This window comes from Oncorhynchus mykiss, chromosome 22 (genome assembly GCF_013265735.2).
Source record: "Oncorhynchus mykiss isolate Arlee chromosome 22, USDA_OmykA_1.1, whole genome shotgun sequence".
Classification (NCBI taxonomy): Eukaryota; Metazoa; Chordata; class Actinopteri; order Salmoniformes; family Salmonidae; genus Oncorhynchus; species Oncorhynchus mykiss.
Window position 1 is genome coordinate 45,879,612 of NC_048586.1, and position 5,570 is coordinate 45,885,181.

Genomic DNA, 5,570 nt, shown 5'->3' on the forward strand with positions numbered 1-5,570 from the left:
AACCAAAACGCAGCACGGTAAGTGTTCATGATTCTTTATTACTCCAAAACACTCAAACAAAATAACAAAGCGGAAAAACGAACAGTTCTGTCAGGCAAATAAACTATACAGAATACCACTACCCACAAAACACCAGGTGGGAAAAAAGGCTGCCTAAGTATGATTCTCAATCAGAGACAATGATAGACAACTGCCTCTGATTGGGAACCACACTCGGCCAAAAACAAAGAAATAGAAAACATAGAAATAAAGAAACTAGAATGCCCACCCTAGTCACACCCTGGCCTAACCAAAATAGAGAATAAAAGTCTCTCTCTATGGCCAGGGCGTGACAGTATGGTGATTGTATTGTAGTAGAATTGCAGTGGTATTGTGGTTGTATTGCAGTATTATTGTAGAAGTATTGTGATTGTATTGTAGTAATATTGCAGTGGTATTGTGGTTGTATTGCAGTAGTATTGTAATATTGTTGGAGAGATGCAGGTCTGGTCACTGTTCTCTGTTCTTTCATCAGCACTGCACAATGTAGACACATTGAAAAAGTTTAGTAGTCATGTTTAAAAAACAAAAAATCTCTCCCTCCTTGTAGCAGACAAGTCTACCTAACCATTCTAATCAAAACAGTGTAGTTAACCAGTCCCAAGGAGATGAGATGTTGAGGTATGTATTTCAACTCCTCCATGAGAGAGAGGGCTGATCAGGACCTCCTGTACTGTAACGCTCACTAACAACCTTAATCCTCCTGTACTGTCCCCATCAATAACAACATTAACCCTCCTGTACTGTCCCCATCAATAACAACCTTAACCCTCCTGTACTGTCCCGCTCACTAACAACCTTAACCCTCCTGTACTGTCCCCCTCAATAACAACATTAACCCTCCTGTACTGTCCCCCTCAATAACAACATTAACCCTCCTGTACTGTCCCCCTCACTAACAACATTAACCCTCCAGTACTGTCCCCCTCAATAACAACCTTAACCCTCCTGTACTGTCCCGCTCACTAACAACATTAACCCTCCTGTACTGTCCCCCTCAATAACCAAATCAAATCAAATCAAATGTATTTATATAGCCCTTCGTACATCAGCTGATATCTCAAAGTGCGGTACAGAAACCCAGCCTAAAACCCCAAACAGCAAGCAATGCAGGTGTAAAGCACGGTTAACAACATTAACCCTCCTGTACTGTCCCCCTCAATAACAACATTAACCCTCCTGTACTGTCCCTCCCACCAACAACATAATAGTAATGTTCTAGTAGTAATCACAGTGGAATGTTCTAGTAGTAATCACAGTGGAATGTTCTAGTAGTAATCACAGTGGAATGTTCTAGTAGTAATCACAGTGGAATGTTCTAGTAGTAATCACAGTGGAATGTTCTAATAGTAATCACAGTGGAATGTTCTAGTAGTAATCACAGTGGAATGTTCTTGTAGTAAACACAGTGGAATGTTCTAATAGTAATCACAGTGGAATGTTCTAGTAGTAATCACAGTGGAATGTTCTAGTAGTAATCACAGTGGAATGTTCTAGTAGTAATCACAGTGGGATGTTCTAGTAGTAATCACAGTGGAATGTTCTAGTAGTAATCACAGTGGAATGTTCTAGTAGTAATCACAGTGGAATGTTCTAGTAGTAATCACAGTGGAATGTTCTAGTAGTAATCACAGTGGAATGTTCCAATAGTAATCACAGTGGAATGTTCTAGTAGTAATCACAGTGGAATGTTCTAGTAGTAATATGTGTGTGAGTGTGTGTCTTTGTGTGTATGGGTGTATGTCTGCGCTTCTGCGGAGATATGTGTGTGTTTGTTGTGGGTTTGCGTACGTGTAAATGACCCATTCTCCAGTGTTTGTATCCTGGGCTATCCCAAGCAGTGTGCCCAGACCCCCAGGTCTTTTCCCATCTCCCTGGCTCTGCCTGGCCCTGTGTTTCCCCCTGCCTGCATCACAGTGGTAATGACCCCCTGAACCCCTCTGTGCCCTAGCTGAACCCCTGCGACCCAGGGCCAGGAATTCCAGTTAACACATCTCACAGACCTTCTTTCTCTCTCCGGGGTGTTGCTCCCTTCGCTAAACACGGCCTAGGCGTCAACAGCGACTGACAGGAAGCGGTTCCTTTCGTTCTTCTGTTTCCCTGTCCTCTTTTCTTTCTCTCTGTCCTCTGTTTGGGCTTCTCTTTCTTCCCTTCTTTCTGGTTAATTAAGTTGTTTGGCAGGCGGGCTTGTCAAACAGCGACGGCTACGTGGGGAGTCCGTTGGGCAGGGAAGGCTCCTGCACACAGAAGGAGAACCCACCATTGTGCTGCCCTAGACGGGTTAGTTTTTCACCGTTAGTGCTGCATCAGTGGACCTGGGACGCACAGACACACACACAGACAGAGAGAGAGCGACAGAGACAGAGACAGGGAGAGAGAGAGAGAGAGAGAGAGCAAGAGAAAGAGAGAGAGACAGAGAGAGAGAGAGACAGAGACAGAGACAGAGACAGAGAGAGAGACAGAAACACAGAGAGAGAGAGAGACAGAGAGACAGAGAGACAGAGAGAGAGAAGAAAAGGTCAACCAGTGAAGATCGAACAACATTGTAACAACCCATATTTATGCTTATTTATTTTCCCTTTTGTACTTTAACCAATGGTACATCGTTACAACACTGTATATATAATTAATATGACATTGTTTATTTCATTTAGGATATTATCTACTTCACTTGCTTTGGCAATGTTAACATACAGTTGAAGTCGGAGGTTTACATACACCTTAGCCAATTACATTTAAACTCGGTTTTTCACAAATCCCTGAAATTTAATCGTAGTAATAATTCCCTGTCTTAGGTCAGTTAGGATCACCACTTTATTTTCAGAATGTGAAATGTCAGAATAATAGTAGAGTGATTTATTTCAGCTTTTATTTCTTTCATCACATTCCCAGTGGGTCAGAAGTTTACATACACTCAATTAGTGTTCGGTAGCATTGCCTTGAAATTGTTTAACTTGGGTCAAATGTTTTGGGTAGACTTCCACAAGCTAACCACAATATGTTGGGTGAATTTTGGCCCATTCCTCCTGAAAGAGCTGGTGTAACTGAGTCAGGTTTGTAGGCCTCCTTGCTCGCACACACTTGTTCAGTTCTGCCACAAATGTTTCTATAGGATTGAGGTCAGGGCTTTGTGATGGCCACTCCAATACCTTGACTTTGTTGTCCTTAAGCCATTTTGCCACAACTTTGTAAGTATGCTTGGGGTCATTGTCCATTTGGAAGACCCATTTGCAACCAAGCTTTACATTCCTGACTGATGTCTTGAGATGTTGCTTCGATATATCCACGTAATTTTCCATCCTCAAGATGCCATCTATTTTGTGAAGTGCACCAGTCCCACCTGCAGCAAAGCACCCCCACAACATGATGCTGCCACCCCCGTGCTTCACGGTTGGGATGGTGTTCTTCGGCTTGCAAGCCTCCCCCTTTTTCCTCCAAACATAACAATGGTCATTATGGTCAAACAGTTCTATTTTTGTTTAATCAGACCAGAGGACATTTCTCCAAAAAGTACAATATTTGTCACTATGTGCAGCTGCAAACCGTAGTCTGGCTTTCTTATCATGGTTTTGGAGCAGTGGCTTCTTCCTTGCTGAGCAGCCTTTCAGGTTATGTCGATATAGGACTCGTTTTACTGTGAATATAGATACTTTTCCCAAGGATGAACCAGACTTGTGGAGGTCTACAAGGTCTTGGCTGATTTCTTTTGATTTTCCCATGATGTCAAGCTAAGAGGCACTGGGTTTGAAGGTAGGCCTTGAAATACATCCACAGGTAGACCTCCAATTTACTCAAATGATGACAATTAGCCTATCAGAAGCTTCTAAAACCATGAGATGATTTTCTGGATATTTCCCAGCTGTTTAAAGGCACAGTCAACTTAATGTATGTAAACATCTGACCCCCTGGAATTGTGATACAGTGAATTATAAGTGAAATAATCTGTCTGTAAACAATTGTTGGAAAACTTACTTGAGTCATGCACAAAGTCGATGACCTGACCTAACCAATTTGCCACACCTATAGTTTATTAACAAGACATTTGTGGAGTGGTTGAAAAACAAGTTTTATAGACTCCAACCTAAGTGTATGTAAACTTCTGACTTCAACTGTATGTTTCCCATGCCAATAAAGCCCCTTGAGTTGAATTGAGAGAGAGAGACAGACAAAAAAAGAGGGAGCGAGAGACAGACAGCGAGAGAGAGACAAAGAGAGAGAGAGAGAGACAGAGAGAGAGAGACAGAGAGACAGCGAGAGAGAGGTAGAGCGAGGGACACAGAGAGAGAGAGACAGAGACACTGAGGGAGACACACAGAGAGAGAGACAGAGAGACAGAGAGACAGCAACAGAGTGACAGAGACAGAGAGAGAGACAGAGAGACAGTGAGAGAGAGGTAGAGCGATGGACACACAGAGAGTGAGACAGAGATACTGAGAGAGACACACAGAGAGAGACAGACAGAGACAGACAGATAGACAGCGACAGAGAGACAGAGAGAGAGAATCATGGTGTTGCCCTAGAGCACACACAAAAAAAATACATACCTCGGCCTAAACATCTGTGCCACAGGTTTTTTAATTTTTTATGTCACCTTTATTTATCCAGGTAGGCCTGGCCAAGATCGCAGTAGCAATTCGACACAAACAACAACACAGCGTTACACATGGAATAAACAAGCGTACAGTCAATAAAACAATAGAAAAAAAAGTCTATGTACAGTGTGTGCAAATGGCATGAGGAGGTAAGGCAATAAATAGGCCATAGTAGCAAAGTAATTACAATTTAGCAGATTAACACCGGAGTGATAGATGATGATGGTGTGTAAGCAGTGAATACTGGTGTGCAAAAGAGCAGCAATGTAAATAAAAAACAATATGGGGATGAGGTAGGTAGATTGGGTGGGCTATTTACAGATGGGCTATGTACAGCTGCAGCGATCGGTTAGCTGCTCAGAGAGCTGATGTTTAAAGTTATTGAGGGAAATGTATGTCTAGAGCTTCAGCAACAGCAACGACCTGGGGGATAGTTACAGGGCAGAGGAGGGGGATGAATGAGCCAATTGTAAACTGGGGATTATTAGGTGACCATGATGGTATGAGGGCCAGATTGGGAATTTAGCCAGGACACCGGGGTCAACACCCCTACTCTTACGATAAGTTCCATGGGATCTTTAGTGACCTCAGAGAGTCAGGACACCTGTTTAACATCCCAACCAAAAGAAAGCACCCTACACAGGGCAATGTCCCCAGTCACTGATGATCTTTTTTCTGACCAGAGGAAAGAGTCCAGCATCACTTCCAGAAGCATCTGGACTCCCATCTAGGGACCAACCCTGCTTAGCTTCAGAGGCAAGCCAGCAGTGGACTACAGGGTTGTATGCTAGACCCAAACAAATGATGAGAAAACAAACAGACAATTACTTGACACATTTGGAAAGAATTAACAACAAAAAAAAATTGCAAACTAGAATGCTATTTGGCACTAAACAGCAAGTACACATAGAATATTAAGAAATGATTTAACTATGTACA